At 44.7% G+C, this 25,180-nt stretch overlaps 1 pseudogene; it reads left to right on the top strand.

The window, feature by feature from the left end:
* The first annotated feature begins 23,809 nt into the window (after window positions 1-23,809).
* Window positions 23,810-23,904, top strand: LOC141111528 (U2 spliceosomal RNA; annotated as a pseudogene).
* The last annotated feature ends 1,276 nt before the right edge of the window (window positions 23,905-25,180 follow it).

The following is a 25,180-nucleotide window of genomic DNA, read 5'->3' as shown; positions in this document are numbered from 1 at the left end:
TCTAAAAAAGAAAAAGCAGAAAAGGAAAAAAATGTATAAACACTCTAAACCAGGGGTCTCAAACTGGTGGCCCTCCAGTTGTTGCGAAACTACAAGTCCCATGAGGCATTGCAAGGATGACAGTTACAAGCATGCCTCCCACAGGCAGAGGCATGATGGGACTTGTAGTTTCGCAAAAGCTGATGGGCCACCAGTTTGAGACCCCTGCTCTAAACACTTTAGAGGTGGATAGGAAGTCTTTATTGTTGGATAAATCTCGTCTAAATAATGACGACGCTTTCAAATGGTCAGTGTTTACTTCTTATTCGATTCAACGTCGACAAATCAAACAGATCATTAATAAACATTGGGAGGTACTAAGGAACGATCCGATTCTGGGCCCTCTTAATATTATTAATCCCCCAGTTAGACCTTTTTTCTTTCATAATCTTGTGGGCTACTATCCATGTAAGAAGTGCAATGTATGCCAATATAAATCTATCAATCCAGAGCGATCCCTTCAAGAACGGTTCATTCCAGATTATCCAACCCTTCTCTTTTTAACCCACCAGTACCAATAGCTCCTGCCATTAGTCTTTAAGGATTAAAGACTTACATAAGCTACCTCCTAAGAAAATCCACAATAACCCCGCTGTTAACGCTGGACTGAAGTCTTTAAGTGAGAGGAAGGACTTGGTCATTCATCCTGCGGATAAGGGAGGTGGCATTGTTATTCTGGATAAGGTCGACTACCAGAAAGAAATGTGTAGAATCCTGGGTGATCAGGATATATATGGTGAATTGTCTAACAATCCCACTTTGAAATTTAAAAGAGACCTTTCCGATCTCATCACTAGGGGCTTTGATGAACACGTTTTAGAAAAAAAAGAAAAAGCTTCTTTAATTCCATTTGCTCCGAGAATCCACACTATTTACTATCTACCAAAAATTCATAAGGACTCATTACATCTGCCTGGACGTCCTATTATAAGTGGCATTGACACTTCATGGATTGGGCGTTACATTGATTTCTCAAGGATACTAAGGATACATTTAAAATTACTAGCGAATCTGCAAATACAGGGTGACTACATTATGGCCACAGCTGATGTGGCCTCCTGATACATCTGTATACCCCATCATCTGGGTATAGAGGCAGTCCAACATTTTTAAAATCATGATCAGTCATTACCTTTAGCTCAACAGAAATACATCATTGCATTACTAGAGTTTGCCACCAAACACAATTATTTTTGGTTTTATAATCCATTCTATTTACAATGCAAAGACGTAGCGATAGGGGCTAAGTTTGCCCCCAGTCTAGCCAATCTGTTCATGGCCAAATGGGAGGAGGATGTCGTCTATGCCCTGAACAGGCCAAAATTGATTTTGTGGGCCAGGTATACAGACGACATCCTCCTCCTGTGAGATGGCAGTCCAGAGTAATTGAAACTGTTTTTGGTCCACTAAACGAGAGTGATAGAGGTATAACCTTGACATATGAATCCAGTTCAACCAAGATTCATTTTTTAGATTTGGAGATTGAGATCTCTAATTGTCAATTTAAACTGAAAACATATTTCAAAACTACTGACCGGAATGGTTACATTCCGGTGGATAGTTGCCACAATAAGTCATGGTTATGTTCAGTTCCAAGCAGTCAGTTTTTACGTCTGCGGAGGAACTCTATGGATATCCAGGATTTCAAGGACCAAGCAAAGATCTAGGTTCCTCGATAAAGGATATGATCAAGTGTAGCAGGACCTAGAACTTCAGAACACTTTAGAGGTGGATAGGAAGTCTTTATTGTTGGATAAATCTCGTCTAAATAATGACGACTCTTTCAAATGGTAAGTGTTTACTTCTTATTCCATTCAAGATCGACAAATCAAACTGATCATTAATAAACATTGGGAGGTACTAAGCAACAATCAAATTCTGGGCCCTCTGTTGCCAGACCGAGCAAAAGTTGTATATAGAGGTGCTCCCTCTTTACAAAATAAAATTGCCCCCAATATTATTAATCCCCCAGTTAGACCTTCGTTATTTCATAATCTTGTGGGCTACTATCCATGTAAGAAGTGCAATGTATGCCAATATAACACAAGGGGTAGATGTAAAACTTATCAATTCACTTCCACCGTCACCAAACGTTCCTACCCCATGAAACACTTTTTTACATGTGCCACGAAGTATATTGTCTACCTTTTGACTTGCCCTTGTGGCAAGCAATATGTGGGCAGAACAATTCACTCCTTTCCACAGAGTAAATGAACACATAACCAATATCAAGAAGGGTATTACTAACCATAGTGTACCCAAACATTATCCTCAATACAATAACCATGACCCGAAAGGCACTGAGTTCCTTATTATAGATAAATTAATTCCTTCATGAAAGGGTGGAGCCTGGACCAGAGGTGTTTCACATCTGGAAACCTTCTGGATATATGAATTGCAGTCCCTCTCTTTGTCAGGTATGAACGTAGAGTGGGACATTAATGTTTTCATCAATAAGGTTTAACCCATCTCCATGCACTGCATTTTAACTATTTTATGCACTGTGGATCCTTATGTATTTGTTATCATTCTCACCCTTTCCTATATATATATTTTATATATTTAAAAAAAAAAATCAGACATTCATATAATTTATACCCTTTATATACATTATATCTTTATTTTAGGTACATCTAGTTATCTTTATGTTTATTATTATATAGGTTTTATCATTGGTATTTACCAAGAGGAGGTATGGGTGACCAACTCTTCCTTCATTTTTAATTAGAGTATTTTTTATTTAGAGTTTTAATATTCCAGCCCTTTAATCAATGTGACTATCATTGTTTTTATATACCATCACTTTGTTGTTATTTTAAAATGAGGCTTTAATATAATACTTTTGTGTTTTCCCTTTTGAGAAAGTTGTTGGTGCGATAACACAGGTGCCTGCCCTGTTTTTAAAATGAGGCCTGACACACAAACGTGCACATTTTTTCTGTGTACGAGGTTTGACACGCATTCATTCGCGTTTTCTGTGTGTGCACACAGAGCGTTGCTATTATTTGCTTTTCATAACGAGGCTTGGCTCGCACGCACTAGCACCATCTTTTTCCAGGAAGTAATTGCCTAACTGCCAAACAAGTGGTATGAACTTTGTCACAGGTTGGTACCCCATTAAGATATTCTCTATATAAACACAATGACTGAGGAGAGCTGACACCCAAGATGATGTCTCATTAGACCAAACGTGTCATGTCAGTCTCTGCCATTGCGTTATGACACACATTTTTTACAAGCGCTTTATCATTGTGGACATGTGAGTGTTCCTGACCTGTACAATAAATGTTTTACATTTTGGATTTACACTATTCTCTTCTGGATACACCGTTCCACTTAGAGATACAAGTCTGTTTTTGGTCCACCATTGCTGACTTATCAAGATCCAGCCGCTACAGAACTTGAGGGATCACCTTCTATCGTGGCTAACACAGATGGTGTGGAAACTCTCCCCACCTCCAGCTCGATTGGCTCATTGGGCATATGCCTTGTTGAGTCCACACGCTCCAGTAAGCCTTCATATAATCAGAGGTGGATATCTTTTCACTTCATGTGACCATCCTTGCTGGCATTGGGATTTCACTTTTACTTTCCTTGGATCACGATATGAACTATTCATTTTCACATTTTTTTTTTTTCACTTCAAGATTTTTTGACCTACCTTTTTTCATATGTTGTACCATTGATTTTTTGGACATTCTCATTTATTCATTCATCAATTAACTGTTTTTCTTTCTCGAACATCACGGGACACAGAGCCTCAGTAATTACTGATCGGTTATATAGGTATCACTGGTGATTGGACACTGGCACACCCTAACCAGGAACTTCAACCCCCTATATAATCCCTCCCCCTTGCAGGGATACCTCCGTTTTTACGCCAGTGTCTTAGGTGATGGACGTGTAAAGATGTCCTGTGCTGAGCTCCAAAAGGAATATCCTATATCCTATACTGGGGCAGGCCAGGCGAACCGGATCCATTCCAAAGTGTCTTTTCTAGGCCGAATTGGATGGTACCCGGGCCTCGTGTCCGAAGAAACGAGTTTTTACCTGTAACGCTTCTCTTTTTAGAGAGCTGGACCCCGCATATTAGAAAATGTTTTTTCTAGCCTAATTTCTAGCCGGGTGCTTTACAGGGCCAGAACTGTGGATCCCCCTATTCCTAGGGGGCCCCAGTCTCTGACGTTTTTTTCAAACGGAGCCCACCGTGAGAGGTGAAGATTTGGTCTGTGTACAGAACCCTGCGGCTGGATAAGGTAAGAGGAGATTCCACAGAATTTTTAATTCTAGTAGGTTTTCTCCTTTAAGGTAAATGCATGCTATGCCTATTGTGACCACCGGGGGCTGCCAAGAGCACATACCTTCACATGCTGATGTCTGTCTCAGTGTTTCCATGCTGCACAAGCTCCTCCGGCCGGCTCCAGGTAGGATGAGATGGGGGGCTCTCCTCAGGGATATCTCCCCCCAGACTAAGGGGAGGCCACAGGCGATCTGTAAAGCGGTTAGACACCACATTTTCACCGTCGTCGCAGCCGCCGCCATTACATGTGCAGGCCCATCTTTACCGGCCTCTATCCCTCCTCCCCCTCCCCCCCAGCCTCCATGTTGGTTCAGAAGGGTCGGCTAGCGCGGGAAGCGCTCGTTTTATCAAAAAAACAAAGGGGGGGGCGTGGTAGGGGGGGGCTGTCAGCACTGCGTGCTCAAACGCCCACAGGACCGGAGCAGGCTATTAAAGGCACCAATTACAGGTGCACTAAGCCTTCTGGAGGGACACAGAGCTGATGGTCGCATGTAAGGTGGGACACAGGCATTCTCCTAGGCAGCATTTACTAAAGTAACACCAGACTGGGCATTGGGTAGCAAGGCTTTTAGCCAGACTACATCGCTCAGCAGTCAGTGTTCATTTTTTGACACCTCCACCTTGTTTCTTTGCACTATGGGTAGAAGAGGTTCAAGCAACCCAAGAACCAGAGACTCTAGGGGATCTCGTTCAGGTTCTGAGGGCCCCCTGACTGCAGCATCCTCCCCCCCTGAGGGGTCAGGGACGACTAGCCAGGGAGAGCCGTCGGGGTCAGGGGCTATACCTGCTTCTGTTTTCTACACTTTATCCTATGGAAGAAAAGTTTATTAATATGTGGGGAATACCGGCCATTGGTGCCGCCATTTCCTCTGTAAATAATAGTCTGACTTGTCCTGTAGACAATGCTCAGATGCTCAGGGATCCTGTAGATAAAAAGATGGAATCCCTATTGAAGGATGTTTTCTCCTTAGCAGGTTCAGTGGCTCGACCTGCAGTAGCAGCGATTGAAGTCTGTCAGTACTTAAGAGACCATGTTAAACAGGTCATCAAAGCAGGCCCAGGGGTTGGCTAACCTTCCAGCGGCCTTATGCTTTGTTGTTGACGCCATCAGAGATTCTATCGTGCAAACCTCCCGTCTTTCACTGGGGCTGGTGCATATACGTAGAATCCTATGGTTGAAGAATTGGTCAGCCGAACCACCATGTAAGAAGCTCCTGGCTGGGTTTCCATTTCGTGGTGAAAGGTTGTTTGGAGAAGACTTGGATAACTATATCATGAGAATCTCTTGTGGGAAAAGCACTCTCTTACCTGTTAAGAAGAAGATTAAGCGTCCCTCTTTCAAACGGACTCTTTCCCCAGCCCCGGGGGCTTCAGCCTCCAGGCAGTCTCGATGGCCTCCTCCATCTGGGTCCAGAGACAAGAGTCAACCCCAGGGACAAAAGAAGTCCTGGGGGAAGAAGCCTACTAGGCAAAACACTAAGACCTCTGCATGAGGGGGCGCCCCCGCTCACTCGAGTGGGGGGAAGACTGCGACAGTTCTCAGGGCTCTGCCAGGAGGATTTCCAGGACAGATGGGTAATCTCCATGGTAACCTTAGGGTACAAGCTGGAGTTTCAGAAATTTCCTTCTCCTCGTTTCCTCAGGTCAAGTGTCCCCAGAGATCCAGAGAAGAAGCAGTCGCTCCTTCTAGCGTTAGAGCAACTTTTGTCGCAGGAGGTCATTGTGGTAGTTCCCGTGAAGGATTAAGGATTGGGCTTCTATTCCAACCTTTTTACGGTCCAAAAACCAAATGGGGATGTCAGGCCCATTCTGGATTTAAGGGATCTGAACCAATTCCTAAGGATTAAATCCTTCCGCATGGAATCAATTCGGGCAGTAGTCTCCACCCTGCAGGGAGGAGAATTTCTGGCATCAATAGACATCAGAGATGCATATCTGCATGTGCCCATTTTTCCTGCTCATCAGAAGTTTCTGCGCATCGAGATAGGAGGGCGCCATTTCCAGTTTGTGGCTCTGCCTTTTGGGATAGCCACCGCACCTCGAGTGTTCACAAAGGTCTTGGCTCCTCCTCTGGCCAGATTAAGGGCTCAGGGTATAGCTGTCATAGCATACCTAGATGACCTGCTCTTGATAGACCAGTCGGTAGCCTCCTTGAACGGAAATTTGAGGACCATAGTCAGGTATCTGGAACGCCTGGGTTGGATCCTCAACCTAGAAAAGTCTTTCCTAAAACCAGTAAGAAGACTGGAGTATTTAGGTCTGATCATAGATACAAGCCAGGAGAATTTTTTTCTACCTCAGGCAAAGATCACTGCTTTAAGAGAGCTGATTCTGGCAGTCGGGACCAAGAAGGGTCCTTCTGTCTGCCTTTGTATGAGGCTACTAGGGAAGATGGTGTCTTCATTCGAAGCAGTTCCCTATGCTCAGTTTCATTCAAGAATGCTGCAACACAGTATTCTGTCGGCCTGGAACAAGAAGGTTCAGGCATTAGACTTTCTGATGCACCTGTCTCATGCGGTGCGTCACAGCCTCAATTGGTGGCTAATACCCGAACACCTGCAGAAGGGGAAAACCTTTCTACCGGTTACCTGGACGGTGATAACAACAGATGCCAGTCTGTCGGGTTGGGGAGCAGTTCTGGAACAGTCTGCAGTCCAAGGGGTATGGTCCAAGACCGAGAGGACCTTACCCATCAACATACTGGAGATCCGTGCGGTATATCTAGCCCTAAAGGCCTGGACTATCAGGCTACTGGGTTGCCCGGTCAGGATCCAGTCTGACAATGCCACAGTAGTGGCTTTTGTCAATCATCAGGGAGGCACCCGGAGCCGAGCTGCTCAAAGAGAGGTGAACCAGATCTTAGTCTGGGCAGAGAGGCATGTGCCATGCATATCGGCAGTTTTCATTCCAGGGATAGAGAACTGGCAGGTGGACTATTTAAGTCGTCAGCGGTTACTTCCAGGGGAATGGTCTCTGCATCCCGACGTCTTTTGGAACATATGCCAAAGAAGGGGGTCCCAGATGTAGATCTCTTTGCATCCCGATTCAACAAAAAGATAGACAGATTTGTGGCAAGGACAAAAGATCCTCTTGCATGCGGGATGGATGCGTTGGTGATTCCGTGGCATCGGTTCTCACTGATTTATGCATTCCCGCCTATTCTGCTACTGCCACGACTCCTTCGCAGGATCAGGCAGGAAAGGAAGTCAGTTCTTCTGGTGGCTCTCGCTTGGCCCAGAAGGACGTGGTATGCGGAAATAGTAAGGATGACGGTGGGTTCCCCGTGGACACTACCAGTACGACCAGACCTGTTATCTCAAGGTCCAGTGTTCCATCCTGCTTTACAAACGCTAAATTTGACGGTTTGGCTATTGAAACCCACGTTCTGAAGAGTCGTGGGCTTTCAGGTCCTGTGATATCTACCTTGATCAATGCAAGGAAGCCAGCTTCCAGAATGATTTATCATAGAGTCTGGAGAGCTTATATATCCCGGTGTGAATCCAGGGGTTGGCATCGCAGAAGATATGTGATAGGTAGAATTCTTGATTTTCTACAATTGGGATTAGAGATGAAGCTGGCCTTGAGTACCATCAAGGACCAGGTCTCGGCCTTATCAGTATTATTTCAACAGCCACTTGCTTCGCATTCTTTGGTTCGAAGCTTTATGCAGGGGGCGATGTGTCTTAATCCTCCGGTTAAGGCGCTCCTGAACCCCTGGGACTTGAACTTGGTTCTGTCTGTGTTACAGAAACAGCCTTTTGAACCAATACGTCAGATTCCTTTGGTCTTGCTGACAAGGAAGTTAATTTTTCTGGTAGCCATCTCTTCTGCTAGAAGAGTATCAGAATTAGCAGCTCTTTCCTGTAAGGAGCCTTATTTGATTGTACACAAGGATAGGGTGGTACTGCGCCCTCATCCTAGTTTTTTACCGAAGGTGGTTTCATATTTTCTTCTGAACCAAGACATTGTTCTACCTTCCTTTTTTCCAGATCCCTGTTCTCCGGAAGAAAGATCACTACATTCTTTGGATGTAGTAAGAGCAGTTAAGGCCTATCTGGAAGCGACTGCTCAGGTTCGCAAAACGGATGTTTTTGTTTGTGCTGCCAGAGGGTCCCAGTAGAGGACAGGCAGCATCAAAAGCTACCATTTCTAAATGGATTCGACAATTGATCATTCAAGCTTATGGTTTGAAACAGAAGATTCCTCCGTTTCAAATCAGGGCACATTCCACAAGGGCTATTGGTGCTTCTTGGGCAGTGCATCACCGGGCCTCTATGGCTCAAATCTGCAAGGCCGCAACCTGATCTTCAGTCCATACATTCACTAAATTCTATCAGGTGGATGTGAGAAGGCATGAGGATATCGCCTTTGGGCGTAGTGTGCTGCAGGCAGCGGTACAGGGTCCTCAGGTCTGATTGCACCCTACTTGGTTGTGGTTCCCCCCCTCAAATAGCATTGCTCTGGGACATCCCATCAGTAATTACTGAGGCTCTGTGTCCCGTGATGTTCGAGAAAGAAAATAGGATTTTTTAAAACAGCTTACCTGTAAAATCCTTTTCTTTCGATGCACATCACGGGACACAGAGGTCCCGCCCCTCTTCTAATACACTATATTGCTTGGCTACAAAACTGAGGTATCCCTGCAAGGGGAGGGATTATATAGGGGGTTGAACTTCCTGGTTAGGGTGTGACCAGTGTCCAATCACCAGTGATACCTATATAACCCATCAGTTATTACTGAGGCTCTGTGTCCCGTGATGTCCATCGAAAGAAAAGGATTTTACAGGTAAGCTGTTTTAAAAAATCCTATTACTAGTTAATTTGCTATTTCTGGTGAACTATGTATAGTCTCTGTGAGACATTATGTTTGCACTAGACACTTTCAAAATGTTTAGTTCACTGCATAATTTTGGCATATCAAATAGCCCTTAAATATAGTTTGCATTGATTCAGCAATATCACATTTATGTCATTAAGAGTTATAGTGACCTCATAGGCGTGCGCACAGGGTGTGCCAGGTGTGCCCAGGCACACCCTAATCACCCTGTAAAACACAGATTCTCTCTACTGCCCTGGGCCCTCCCTTCCCCCCACAGTGCTGCCGGCTTCCCTCCTCTCCTCTTTCCCACTGGCTGCTGCTACGGGCACACACAGGGGGGATGTTTTAGGATGAGTGGGGAAGGGGCCGGTAAATATATGATTTACCGGCCCCTTTCCTTTCTGAGTGAACACAGTGAGTGATCGGTAGCGTGTGTTTGAGCTTTGAGGTGCACACCCTAATCCAATAGGCTGTGCACACCTATGAGTGACCTGATTAACACTAACCAGGCACGCTGTATATTAGCACCTTGTTCAGTTCAAAGGTATTTTGACTTATTTAAGTGCATGTGATCAACACAGGGCCAATCAGCACTGTCCAAACAGAGAGTCAGGGGTCCTGCATTCTGATAGGTCAGTCAGAGTAGAATGAAAACGCCTCCTACAAGCTTTAAATAGGCACTGATAGAAGTCACAAGACTGCTGATGAGAAAAGGTATTTAGCAGTTTATTTCCATGTTCTGTGTACTGTGGGAGACCAGAAATAGTGAATGAAGGGTCCTGGGTTTAGTAACACATTTACCATTGATTGTACTTGCTGCTTGGTGTAGCTTTTAATGTAGATTTGAGAATCAAGCAGTGATGCTTACTAAACAGCTTTTTTTTCTTCTCTTTATTCAAGAGCCTTTAATAAATAACCCAAGTATTTCACAGACAGCAACATGACTGGTAGCAGCATGCCTCTTTCCACTTGTCAGGCAGTACAATGGAGTCACCAGGAAAGCATCCCATCTCTGTAGTTATCCTTGGGAATCCCATTCAGCTTGCTGAAGGCCATGCACAGAACACAAGATAAAGCAAGTGGAACTTATTAAATTAGCTTTACTTTTGTACTTTTGTTTAGCAATGATATTATGTCCCCATTGAAAAGAGAAAGCTGACATTTAATGATCTGATTAGCCAATTAGCAACCAGTGTGGTCTTATGTGACCAGAAATAGTCCTTTTTTGACACAATTCCAGGCAACAAAGACAGTTTATCTCAAGTTTTTGTGAACTGTGTAAAGTTACATAGTTAGTCAGGTTGAAAAAAGACACAAATCCATCCAGTTCAACCTTAAAAACAATAAATAAATAAAATAAAAATATCGTACAATCCAATATAATTTTATACCCACAGTTAATTTTATACCCACAGTTGATCCAGAGGAAGGCAAAAACCCCTGCAGAGCATGCTCCAATTTGCTACAGCAGGGGAAAAAATTCCTTCCTGATCCCCTGAGAGGCAATCGGATTTTCCCTGGATCAACTTTACCTATAAATGTTAGTACCCAGTTATATTATGTACATTTAGGAGAGTATCCAGGCCTTTCTTAAAGCAATGTACTGAGCTGGCCGGACCACCTCTGGCGGGAGTTTATTAAACATTTTCACAGCTCTTACTGTGAAGAAACCTTTCCGTATTTGGAGATGAAATCTCTTTTCCTCTAGACGTAAAGAGTGACCCCTTGTCCTCTGGGTTGACCGTAAAGAGAATAACTCAACACCAAGTTCACTATATGGACCCCTTATATATTTGAACATGTTGATCATATCCCCCCTTATTCTCATCTTCTCAAGAGTCAATAAATTCAGTTCCTCTAATTTTTCCTCATGCAAAAAATGTGTACCAAAAAAATGGCGCCTGGTGGGGATGAGAACATATAAAAACAAACAGCTGCCCCCTTTAAAGTGAATGAATCACTGAAACTGTGTGAAATTACAAAATAAAGAATAAGGCGCTATACATGTTCATATAAAAAAACTGTCACAAAGAAAACACTGCATCAAACTCAAATGTGCACATTAATGAAAAAATAAGCAAACATAAAGTCCATAAGTGAATAAATCCCAACACCAAAACGGAATGCTTTGAGATAAAACTTCTAGATCTTCCACCACGTATGCTCAATATAAAGATGGCCACTCACCAGAGCTTTTTGACCCCTTTTTACAGGATGGTCAAGAAACACTTTGGGAAACCCAAATTGGTTCCACTAATGGCATGAATCCACTCCAATGGCCACTCAGGAGGGCGCTAGAATGTAAAAAATGACTCCACAGGAGACACAGATGAAAGTCTCATAGTGTAGTAATTTTTCATAGAATAAAAACAACAGCAATAATAACAGTTACACTCACATGTGAGTGTAACTGTTATTATTGCTGCTGTTTTTATTCTATTAAAAATTACTACACTACATTAGTGGTTGAGGGGTGGTAAAACCATGCGGCTGAGCCACACTTTAATCGCCCCCAACCACTAACCCCTTTAGCTGCAGAGGCAGCAGCCCTAGCCCAGGCAGCGTAGCTGTAGCTACCATGGATATCTCCTATACCTGCACAGTTTAGGAGATATCCCCTGTATCAGCATGTGCCGACGTCAACGGCACATACGCACTGAAGCAATGGCTCGTTCCTGCATCTGCTTCAGCTAATGTGCCGTTACTGGCGGCTCCCACGTGCGGGAGTGACGTTATCGTGGCTCCGGCCAATCACAGCTCCGGAGCCAGCGATACCCAGAAATTATTCCGGGAGACATGTCGCTGGGCAGTGCAGTGTGCCAGGACTGCTGTGGAGGCTTCGATCTAAGGTGAGTATTTCATAATGAGCTAGTATGCTATGCAAATTAGCTCATTATTCCTTTGTCTCGCAGGTTTTTTTTACAATTGCGCGGTCATGCAACGCTGTACCAAAATGACATTTTTATCATTTCTTTCACACAAATAGAGCTTTCTTTTGGTGGTATTTAATTACACCTGTTTTTTTTATTTTTTGCAAAAAAAGTGTTAGATGTACTAGCAAATTTAGATACACTTACAAATTAAAGATGAACTCCAGCTAACACTAACCACTTTTAAGGTGAACTAAGCCTTTAACTTAAAAAAAAAAACAAAAAAACATATTACTTCTGTCTGTGTTGCTGTTTAAGAGATGTTTCTTCTTTCCCATAGAGGGAAACTGCTGTAACTTTATAAACTGCTGTAACTTTATAAAGTTCAGTGAGGAGAGCTCTGAGAGCTAATTGGAGGGACAGGGACACAGCACACACAGCACACAAGAAAAGAGCTGAGGCTGTAAGCTGGAGATCCTCCCTGTCACCTTTTTTCTCTTGGTGTCAGGAAAACTTGTCAAAAGTGACTTATGCAGATAGCAGAGGAATTGGGTAGCAGACAGAGATGACATTTTGTGCTCTGGGTTAAGACAAGTAGACACTATAGAGAGACGTGCTTTGTTTATATTTCATATATGAGGTTTACAACCACTTTAATGCATTCTCTGCATTAAGGTAAAAAAAAACTTTTAATAGTAGCTCCCCCTGCCCCAAATACTTACCCAAGCACAATCTCAATCCAGCACTGCGCACATCTGCAGCAGCTCTTCTCCGCTCTCCCCACTCTCACAGGCTTGGTGACATTAGCGGAAGCCATTGGCTCCTGCTGCAGTCAGTCAAAACTTGTGAGCAGAGAGCTGTGTTGTGAGTCTGAATAGACGCAAACAGCCTGACTCGGGATCAAGTACGCATAAGTGCTCCCATAGGAAGCTGCAGTGGGGGACCCCAAAAGAAGAGGATCAGGGCTGCTCTGTGCAAAACTATTGCACAGAGCATATAAGTATGAAGTGTTTATTATTCTGACTAACTATATTTACAGGTGCTGCTTAAGGCTCTACCAGGTCATCTTATGTAGCAACCGCTTGGTGTGCAGGCAAGGACAGAGCCCCAGCTCTAGGGAGGGAGAAGGGAAAAGTCCTGGAAGTCGCACATCTCTGCAAAACCCCATAAGAAGTTGTATGACAGTCTAAGCTTGGCCTCCAACCAGGCCACACTCCCAACATGTTTCACTCCGCCCACTGAGCTTAATTCCCCATGACTAAGCTCTGTGGGCGGAGTGGAATGTGTTGAGGGCGTGGCCTGGTTGGGGATCGGGCTGAGGGGTAATGTGGTTTTGCAGAGATGTGTGACTTCCATTACTTTTTCATTAGATGTTTGCTATTTTAATAAAAACATTTCAGGCTTTACAATCACTTTAAAGCTGACCTCCAGATATGGCTTTAATTATGTAGCCAGCTGCTGGCTAAATTGCCTGTGTCATCGGGGGGGGGAACAACATCCTGCAACATTAGCTCCAGTGAGTCTGTTTCCCTCTAGTGCTCAGCTTGGACACTGTGTTGTCAATCCCTATGTTCCGTCAGATTAGGCGACCCGTCAGATTTTGTAACGAAAGTGACGTTCCGTCACCACCATCTTGCTACACCCCTTGCTACAGCCTTGAGGCGGATTTTTAAATACTGTATTTCACTATATAACCTCAGTTTACTGTTAAAAATAAGTGTGAAATGCATGAGTCCAGAGAGAGTCCGCTTGCCTCCTTCTCACTGTAGCCTTACTGTGGACAAGTGCATGTGTAGCAAGATGGCAGCGACGGAACGTCACTTCCGTTACAAATTCTGACGGGTCGCCTGAACTGACGAAATACCTGAATGCAGAGTGAGCGAGATCCCAGAAGAGAGCAAAGGATCTTGGGACATGTAGTCCAAAAAGCCACGTTTACAATGGAGTCAGACCGTTGCGGCCCACAAGTTACAGCCGGTTGTGAGAGAGAGCAGAATTCTGGGAGTGGAGATATATAGCCTGGGCTGGTGAGGAGTCGCTCTCCTGGGACCACGGCCTTCAGCTAGGAGCAGGGACCTGGATGCTCGAAGGGTCGCGAGGAGCACCACGGCCTAGTCAGTGTGGAGAGCACTCGGCAGATGATCCCTTTTGCCAGCTTCCTGTCAGTGGGGTGACAGTTGAGGGTCCCGCCGGTCCAACATATCACCACTACCTCACTCCCAGTAACAGTATGGGGTCCTGCCGTGCACCTAGCGTGGACTCCATGTGTGCACTTCACTTAACTCTTTCGTACCTGTGTACAGGCTGGGGACCTCTGCGGTGCGTGTTCACTCCTATTTCTATAGGAGACAGACCAGTCATGGAGAGAATGCCAACAACAATTCCCTCCTGCAAGAGGCTGTCCCACCAGCCCCAGGCACATGCTTAATGACAGGCTGCTTGGTAGACATTCATTACCCTAAGTAACCACTTGTATCTGCACACTGCCTCAACTTTGACACCAATGTCTTCACACCCCAATGTGTAAAATGACCTGAGCTGTAGACCATATTCACTGGCCACATGCACCACACCCCTTGAGTAACCTCAAACCAGGCGGGAACAAAGTTTCAAAGTTTTACTTAGAGAAGTGCAAAAATGAACATCTCAAAGTCCAACATACAAGAACAGCAATTCTCCTACAACCCTAATCCTAACTCAGGATGCTGCCGCGGCATACCTGCAAAGGTAAAGTCCATGTACGATAAAGGAGATCCATTAGTGGCATTTACCAGTGTTGGAATCTTCAGGGACAAGCCCCAGGTCCTGATGCATTCTTTTACATTTAGAAACATTGAACTACAGTTTTCACTGCTTTGACCAATCTTCCAGCAATGTCAAATCATGTTCCATGTTACAGACACCTCCAGAGGTATTAACCCTATTACACACCTTTGTATCATCAGCAAGAAGTGATACCTTGCCCAACAAACCTTTAGTTATATCACTTGCATATAGATTAAATAGAACAGGACCTAGTACAGAGCATTGTGGTACACCACTTGTGACCGGTCTCTGTTCCGAGTTAACCCCATTTACAACCACACACTGGTATCTATCCTTTAGCCAACTGCATATCCACTGAACCATCCAAGGGCTAAGTCCTAGCTTGTACAACTTTTGTATTAGATCATTATGTGGAACTGTATCAAATGCCTTGCTGAAATCAAGATACAGTCAGGTCCATAAATATTGGGACATTGACACAATTCTAATCTTTTTGGCTCTATACACCACCACAATGGATTTGACATTAAATGAATGATGTGCTTTAACTGCAGACTTTCAGCTTTAATGTGAGGGTATTTACATCCAAATCAGGTGAATGGTGTAGGAATTACAACAGTTTGTATATGTGCCCCCCACTTTTTAAGGGACCAAAAGTAATGGGACACTTGGCTGCTCAGCTGTTCCATGGCCAGGTGTGTGTTATTCCCTCATTATCCCATTTACAAGTAGCAGAGAAAAGGTCCAGAGTTAATTTCAAGTGTGCTATTTGCATTTGGAATCTGTTGCTGTCATGAGACCCAAAGAGCTGTCACTATCAGTGAAGCAAGCCATCATTAGGCTGAAAAAACAAAACAAACCCATCAGAGAGATAGCAAAAACATTAGGTGTGGCCAAATCAACTGTTTGGAACATCCTTAAAAAGAAAGAATGCACTGGTGAGCTCAGCAACACCAAAAGACCCGGAAGACCACGGAAAACAACTGTGCTGAATGACCGAAGAATTCTTTTCCTGGTGAAGAAAACACCCTTCACAACAGTTGGCCAAATCAAGAACACTCTCCAGGAGGTAGGTGTATGTGTGTCAAAGTCAACAATCAAGAGAAGACTTCATCAGAGTGAATACAGAGGGTTCACCACAAGATGTAAACCATTGGTGAGCCTCAAAAACAGGAAAGCCAGATTAGAGTTTGCCAAACAACATCTAAAAAAGCACAGTTCTGGGACAACATCCTATGGACAGATGAGACCAAGATCAACTTGTACCAGAATGATGGGAAGAGAAGAGTATGGAGCAGAAAAGGAACTGCTCATGATCCAAAGCGTACCACCTCATCAGTGAAGCATGGTGGTGGTAGTGTCATGGCGTGGGCATGTATGGCTGCCAATGGAACTGGTTCTCTTGTATTTATTGATGATGTGACTGCTGACAAAAGCAGCAGGATGAATTCTGAAGTGTTTCGGGGCAATATTATCTGCTCATATTCAGCGAAATGCTTCAGAACTCATTGGACGGTGCTTCACAGTGCAGATGGACAATGACCCGAAGCATACTGCGAAAGCAACCAAAGATTTTTTTAAGGGAAAGAAGTGGAATGTTATGCAATGGCCAAGTCAATCACCTGACCTGAATGCGATTGAGCATGAATTTCACTTGCTGAAGACAAAACTGAAGGGAAAATGCCCCAAGAACAAGCAGGAACTGAAGACAGTTGCAGTAGAGGCCTGGCAGAGCATCACCAGGGATGAAACCCAGCGTCTGGTGATGTCTATGCATTCCAGACTTCAGGCTGTAATTGACTGCAAAGGATTTGCAACCAAGTATTAAAAAGTGAAAGTTTGATGGCTGATTGTTAATCTGTCCCATTACTTTTGGTCCCTTAAAAAGTGGGAGGCACATATACAAACTGTTGTAATTTCTACACCGTTCACCTGATTTGGATGTAAATACCCTCAAATTAAAGCTGAAAGTCTGCAGTTAAAGCACATCTTGTTTGTTTCATTTTGAATCCATTTTGGTGGTGTATAGAGCCAAAAAGATTAGAATTGTGTCCATGTCCCAATATTTATGGACCTGACTGTATATTATGTCCACAGCATCACCCTGGTCCAAAACATTAGTAATATAATCAAAAAATTCATTCAGATTAGTCTGACATGATCTGCCCTCAGTAAAGTCATGCTGCTTTGGGTGCAGCAAATTGTGTATTTTAAGTGATCAATGATCCTTCTTTTCAGGAGTGATCCCATTAACTTGACTACAACTGATGTTAAACTCACTGGCCTGTAATTGCTTCTACCCTGCTGCCCTTCTTGTGGATAGGTACAATATTAGCTGTCCGCTAGTCATGGGGAACTTCTCCTTTTAGAAGAGATTGATTAAAAAGATTTGTTAATGGTCCAACTATACCTCCAAGTTCTCTTAGAACTCTGGGATAATTACCATCAGTGCCCATTGCTTTAATAACCACTTCAATACCAGGCACTTTCGCCCCTTCGTGCCCAGGACAATTTTGAGCTTTCAGTGCTGTCGCACTTTGAATGACAATTACGCGGTCATATAACACTGTACCCAAGCTAAATCTTTATCATTTTCTTGCCACAAATAGAGATTTCTTTTGGTGGTATTTGATCACCTCTGCGGTTTTTATTTTTTGCTAAACAAACTAAAAAAGACCGACATTTTTGAAAAAAAAAGTTTTTCTTCGTTTCTGTTATAAAATTTTGTTTTCTCCTTCACTGACAGGCACTGATGGGCACTGATGGGCACTGATGAGACGGCACCGATATGTAGAATTGATGGGCACTGATAGGCGGCACTGATAGGCACTAATATGCAGCATTGATGGGCACTGACAGGCGGCATTGATTTTATTTTATTTATTTCAGGTACTTATATAGCGCCATCAATTTATGCAGCGCTTTTACATATACATTGTACATTCACATCAGTCTCTACCCTCAAGGAGTTTACAATCTAGAGATACTGTTGTACAAGGAGGATTTGGATTTTGTGGGAATTTCAGAGACCTGGTTCAACAGCTCTCATGATTGGCTGGCAAACATTCAAGGGTATACCCTATACCGCAAGGATAGAGAGGGTAAAAAAGGGGGAGGGGTATGCCTATATATCAAGAATAATGTACAAGTGAATGTGAGAGATGACATCACTGAGGGGGCTAGGGAGGAGGTGGAATCTTTATGGGTAGAGCTCCAAAGGGATGAAGCTAAGGGGAAAATAATACTGGGAGTATGCTATAGGCCCCCTAACCTGAGGGAGGAAGTGGAGACGGATCTCCTATCACAAATTGGATTAGCAGCAAGGATGGGAAGTGTTATCATAATGGGGGATTTTAATTATCCAGACATAGACTGGGCGGAGGGAACCGCGCATTCATTTAAGGCTCGCCAGTTCCTTAATGTCTTGCAGGACAATTTTATGGGTCAGATGGTAGACGCACCAACTAGAAATAAAACATTACTAGATCTACTGATTACCAACAATACAGACCTGATAACAGATGTGGAAATACGTGGCAATTTAGGTAACAGCGATCACAGGTCAATTAGTTTCAGTATAAATCACACAAATAGGAGACATGAAGGGAACACAAAGACACTGAATTTCAAAAGAGCCAACTTCCCTAAACTACAAACCTTGCTAAAAGGCATAAATTGGGATAAAATATTAGGAACAAAGAATACAGAGGAGAGATGGGTTTGCTTTAAGAGCATATTAAATAAGGGCATTAGCCAATGTATCCCATGGGTAATAAATTTAAAAGAGCGAACAAACATCCTGGATGGCTTAACTCCAATGTAAAAATGCATATAAAAGCAAAGGAGAAGGCCTTCAAAAAATACAAGGTTGAGGGATCATCCACAGCATTCATAATTTATAAAGAATGCAATAAGAAATGTAAGGGTGCAATTAGGATGGCTAAGATAGAACATGAAAGACACATAGCGGAGGAGAGCAAAAAAAATCCCAAGAAATTCTTTAAGTATGTTAACAGTAAAAAAGGGAGGACAGACCATATTGGCCCCATAAAGAATGAGGAAGGACATCTGGTTACAAAGGATGCGGAGATGGCAGAGGTATTGAATTTATTCTTCTCCTCAGTCTTCACGAGTGAATCGGGGGGCTTCAGTAACCAAAACTGCAGTGTTTATCCTCATGACACAACACAGGAAGCACCTACATGGTTAACAGAGGACGGAATTAAAATTAGACTTGAGAAACTTAACATTAATAAATCACCGGGACCAGATGGCTTGCATCCGAGGGTACTTAGGGAACTCAGTCAGGTGATTGCCAGACCGTTGTTCCTAATTTTTACAGACAGTCTATTGACTGGAATGGTACCAGCTGATTGGAGAGAAGCCAATGTAGCACCAATATTTAAAAAGGGCCCAAAAAACATCCCTGGGAATTACAGACCAGTTAGCCTAACATCAATAGTATGTAAACTCTTGGAGGGGATGATAAGGGACTATATACAAGATTTTAGTAATAAGAATGATATCATTAGCAGTAATCAGCATGGATTCATGAAGAATCGTTCTTGCCAAACCAATCTATTAACCTTCTATGAGGAGGTGAGTTGCCATCTAGATAAAGGAAGGCCCGTAGACGTGGTGTATCTGGATTTTGCAAAAGCATTTGACACAGTTCCCCATAAACGTTTACTGTACAAAATAAGGTGCGTTGGCATGGACCATAGGGTGAGTACATGGATTGAAAACTGGCTACAAGGGCGTGTTCAGAGGGTGGTGATAAATGGGGAGTACTCAGAATGGTCAGGGGTGGGTAGTGGGGTCCCCCAGGGTTCTGTGCTGGGACCAATCCTATTTAATTTGTTCATAAACGACCTGGAGGATGGGATAAACAGTTCCATCTCTGTATTTGCAGACGATACTAAGCTAAGCAGGGCAATAACTTCTCCGCAGGATGTGGAAATCTTGCAAAAAGACCTGAACAAATTAATGGGGTGGGCGACTACATGGCAAATGAGGTTCAATGTAGAAAAATGTAAAATAATGCATTTGGGTGGCAAAAATATGAATGCAATCTATACACTGGGGGGAGAACCTCTGGGGGAATCTAGGATGGAAAAGGACTTGGGGGTCCTAGTGGATGATAGGCTCAGCAATGGCATGCAATGCCAAGCTGCTGCTAATAAAGCAAACAGAATATTGGCATGCATTAAAAGGGGGATCAACTGCAGAGATAAAACAATAATTCTCCCGCTCTACAAGACTCTGGTCCGGCCGCACCTGGAGTATGCTGTCCAGTTCTGGGCACCAGTCCTCAGGAGGGACGTACTGGAAATGGAGCGAGTACAAAGAAGGGCAACAAAGCTAATAAAGGGTGTGGAGGATCTTAGTTATGAGGAAAGGTTGCGAGCACTGAACTTATTCTCTCTGGAGAAGAGACGCTTGAGAGGGGATATGATTTCAATTTACAAATACTGTACTGGTGACCCCACAATAGGGATAAAACTTTTTCGCAGAAGAGAGTTTAATAAGACTCGTGGCCACTCATTACAATTAGAAGAAAAGAGGTTTAACCTTAAACTACGTAGAGGGTTCTTTACTGTAAGAGCGGCAAGGATGTGGAATTCCCTTCCACAGGCGGTGGTCTCAGCGGGGAGCATTGATAGCTTCAAGAAACTATTAGATAATCACCTGAATGACTGCAATATACAGGGATATGTAATGTAATACTGACACATAATCACACACATAGGTTGGACTTGATGGACTTGTGTCTTTTTTCAACCTCACCTACTATGTAACTATCTAAGGTCCCTAACTCACATTCATACATATTAGGGACAATTTAGACAGTATCCAATTAACCTACCAGCATATCTTTAGAGTGTGGGAGGAAACCGGAGTACCCGGAGGAAACCCACACAGGCACAGGGAGAACACGCAAACTCCAGGCAGGTAGTGTCGTGGTTGGGATTCGAACCAGCGACCCTTCTTACTGCTAGGTGAAAGTGCTAACCACTACACCACTGTGCCGCCCATATTGATGGACACTAATAGATGGCACTGATGAGCAGCACTGATTGGGCAGGTACTGACAGGTGTTTATGCTGGGCACTGTTTGGCACTGTAATGGACACTGATTGGCACTATGGTAGGCACTGATTTGCACTGTGGTGGGCACTGATTGGCACTTTATTGGGCACTGGCAGGGGGTTATGATGGGGCACTAACTGGGCACCGATTGGCAGCTTATGGGTACATTTGATGGGGGCTGTGCTGATAATAAGTGTACTGAGTATCAGCACAGACCCCCCCTGACAAGGAGAGCCCCTGATCGGCTCTCCCTGTCAGCGCAAACCGAGGAATGGCGTTTACCGGCACTTCCTGGTAAATGGTCACAGCTGATCACGTAGTAAGAAGCCTCTGTCAGAGGCTTCTTAACACGATCGGAGATGCGGCGTGTCAGATTGACACGCCGCATTTGAGATCGCCGCGATGCGCACCCCCCCCCCCCCCCCCCCGCGGGTGCGCGCCGGCATGTTAACAGAACCACTTCCCGGCCCTCAATCTGTTATAGGCTGGGCGGGAAGTGGTTAAGCTTTAACCGAGCCAGTTCCCCTGCTACCTCTGTTTCCAGATATCCTAAAAATGAACCATCATTGCTAGAACCAATATGATTCCCCAACTTGTTATTGTCAGTGCAAGTTATTTCTGTGAAGACTGAACAGAAGTAATTGTTTAAATGGTTTGCTATATCCAGTTCTTCCTCAACATAAGTGTTGTGCTCCGTTTTCATTTTAGTGATCCATCTGTACTTTTTTCTTCTATCACTAATGCACCTAAAAAAAAGGTTTTATCTCCTTTCTTAATAGATTTAGCAATTTCCTCCTCTTTCTGTGCTTTGGCAGCATTGATAATGTGTTTGACCTCCTTTTCTCAATTTTTATACTCTTCTCTGACAGCTACATCTCCTGTTTCCTTAAATCTTCTATATGCTGTTTTTTTTCTTTTCCTTACTATCCTACTTACCTCTTTGGTGAACCATATTTTTTCTTCCATTTATTCTTAACAATTTGCCTAACGTATCTAGCTGCCTCCAGGATGGTAGACTTTAAAGTGATTTCAAAGCTTTGTTTTTTTTTTTTGTTTTTTTTTAAATAACAAACATGTCATACATACCTCCACTGTGCAGTTCATTTTGCACAGAGTGTCCCCGATTACCCTCTTTTGGGCTCCCCGGCGGCGCTATTAGCTTCTCCCCACATCGTATAATCCCCTAGGAGAAGCGCTCCCGAGTCCAGCATTTGTGTCCATAGACGCAGAATGTAGGACTCGGCCCTGGCGCCCGCATCATTGGATTGAACCCCAGGCAGAGTGGTCCAGAGCGTCTCCACCAAAGGAACAAAGGAGGTCAGGTGAGTAGAACGGGGGAGCTAAAAGGATAGGATGCATTAAGGCGAAAAAACACAAGGGTTTACAACCCCTTTAACAGTGCCCACTGATTACGTATTTCTGTCTTTTTACTCCAACCTTTCAATTCATTTTTTAGAAATTTCAGCAAAATTTGTCCTTTTGAAATCTAAAACTTTTGCCTTTGTTTATGATTTTCAGTTGTTGTTTTAATATCAAGCCAAAGATATTGGTGATCACTAGAACCCAAATTCTCTCCCACCTTAACATCAGACAGTTGATCCCCATTTGTAAGTACTAGGTCTAGAATATGATCACCACGGGTTTGGCTTTTTACTGATTGTTTTATGGAAATCCCATTCAGTGCTTCCATTACATCCCTGCTCCTGCTTGTAATAGCAGTTCGAGAATTCCAGTTAAAGGGGTTGTAAAGGCAAAAGGTTTTTTTATCTTAAAGCAGAGTTCCACCCAAAAATAGAACGTCCACTTTAAGTGCAGGTGACCCCCTGACATGCTACATTTGGCATGTCATTTTTATGGTGGAGGAGCGGGTACCGTGTTTCTACAGGCACCCAGCGGCAGCTCCCACTTCCTCCTCTAGCTCCGCGGTGCCAGAAGGAAGATCACCTCTCTCCCCCCTTCCTCCCTGCAATCTTCTGGGACACAGGTCCCAGAAGATTGCCCGGCCATTTACAGCGGCTCGTGCATGCGCAGTGCGCGCCCGACTGTGAAACCACAGCCAGGTGCCCACAGTTAGAATTCCGGCGCCACAGAGAGGAGGGGGAGAGGAGCGAGGCTTCCTGCTGGACCGTGGGACAGGTGAGTGTCTGATTATTAAGTCAGCAGCTACACTTTTTGTAGCTGCTGACTTTTAAATGGGTGGAACTCCACTTTAATGCAGTCTATGCATTAAGATAAAAAGCCTTCTAAGTGCAGCAGCCGCCCCAGCACCCCTCCCTCCCTATACTGACCTGAGCCCCCTTTCTATCCAGTGATGGCCTCGGCCATCCGTGACTCTCCTTCCTGATTGTCTGAGACACAGCAGCGGCGCCATTGGCTCCCTCTGCAATCAAAGTCAGTTAGCCAAACAAGAGAGAGGGGATAGGGCCCGAACCAGGGCTATGTGTCTAAATGGACACACAGAGCTGCAGCTTGGTCGGGTGCCCCCATGGCAAGCTGCTTGCTGTGGGGGCACTCGACAGGAGGAAGGGTCCAGGAGAGCCGATGAGAGACCAAAGAAGAGGAGGATCTGGGCTTGTTTGTTATTTTTATAGAAAGAAAAACTGAGACTTTACAATAACTTCAATGTCAGGCATGTTGAAGTCACCCATCATCAAAACTTCTCTCTTCATTGTCATTTGAATTATCGGAGTTATCTCGTCAATTAACAAGTTCATATATGTCGACAGAATGGCACGGACAGGCAAATGGGCGTACAGGTACGTCCCTTTAAATTTGCCGCGGTGTGGTCGTGTGCGTGCCGCCGGTGGCGTGCGCCCCTGACGCGAGCTCCGTGAGTGTGATCGTGGGTCCCGCGCACTCGATATCCGCGGGGATATCCGCGATCGTCTCACGGAGAGGAAGAATGGGGAAATGCTGATGTAAACGATCGCTTCTCGGCCTTTTGGCTAAGATCAAGTGTAGTATCGACTTTAGCTCTTAGGGGTGTCTCTGCTTCACAGCTAGGATGTTGAGAACCACTTGCATCTATCCAAGCCAATTGGTCCTTGTGGGGTACCCTCTGCTCAGCCTGGTAGGATCGTTGATTAAATTCAGCTTCACCTACTTGCTGCTATTGGGTTAGAGGCTTAGCCCCCACAGGGAACGAGATTGCGGTCTTCCCTCCTCCCCCACTCCGCATTACTACCTCCGGGCAGTAGATGCTAGAGCCTTTGTAAAGGCTACGAAAAAAGGCGAAGACGTCGAGGAACCAGAAGTAAGCCGCCTAAGAACACCTGAAGCGACATCCAACTCCTCGACGATGGGGAAGAGCGATAAGAAGACCAACAAGGAGAAGAAGAACCCCGTTCCAGCCACTTCCTCCGAGCCCGGGAATGCCGCTGCCTCAACCCCCACCCTTACCCCGGCCGGCACCAGCCGACCAGGACCAGCCAAGCCAGACCAGCCTGCAGACGGGCTCCCAGCACTGGAGCCTTGGATGAAGCAGACGGTCGTGCTGCAGCTGAAGGAGGTGGACAGAAGAGTCCCTGACATGACCCCGGAGATCTTCAGAAAGAAGATGATTCTGGAACAGGGGTTCAGCAAAGCGGAGACGCTTTCTGTGCAGGCCTTCACAAGAGGTATATTCTTTATAACTTTTGTGTCATTTCAGGTCTGCAGAAGATACTGGGAGATGGTGAAGACCGGTGGCCCTGAATCCCCTTTCCGGAAGTTCACTGCGAACTGCCCCATAACACGGGACGAAAAGCGGGTGACAGTGGCCATGAGGAACCCCCATACCAGTGGAAAGTCCATAGCCACCTATCTCCAGAGGTTCTGCACCATGGTGAAGGACCCGATCCAAATCTTCGATGCCAACGGCTTCTGGATAGGTAAGTGGTCTGTGCTCTGCAAACTGAGGAAAGACCCTTCGGGGGACATCCAGCACCTGCAGCCTTTCTTCTCCCTGGGATCGTCCGCAGGAATCCTTTTCTACCCTGGCATACCCTACAACTGTAACAAGTGTGGGCAGCCGGGACACATAGGTAAGGATTGTACCCATCTGGGAGGAAGCTGCCAGAAAAACCAAAGGAACCGCGAAAGGCCACAGGTAAGTCCACTCCCCCCCCCTGCCCCTACCCCTGCCCCACCCTCCCACCCCCCTCCACCCCCACCAGTGGCTCAAGAAGAAGCCGGAAACGGAAGCCAGAGAGCCCAACAGCTGAGGAACCTGCCACCTCCACCAAACGGCCCAATGGGGTCCAACGCGACAGCGATGGACCAGAGCAAGTAGTGGAGGACCTAGAGTCTGCAGGGGAG

The sequence above is a fragment of the Aquarana catesbeiana genome, linkage group LG10 (assembly GCF_042186555.1).
Source record: "Aquarana catesbeiana isolate 2022-GZ linkage group LG10, ASM4218655v1, whole genome shotgun sequence".
Lineage (NCBI taxonomy): Eukaryota > Metazoa > Chordata > Amphibia > Anura > Ranidae > Aquarana > Aquarana catesbeiana.
This window is presented reverse-complemented; position numbering and strand designations above follow the sequence as displayed.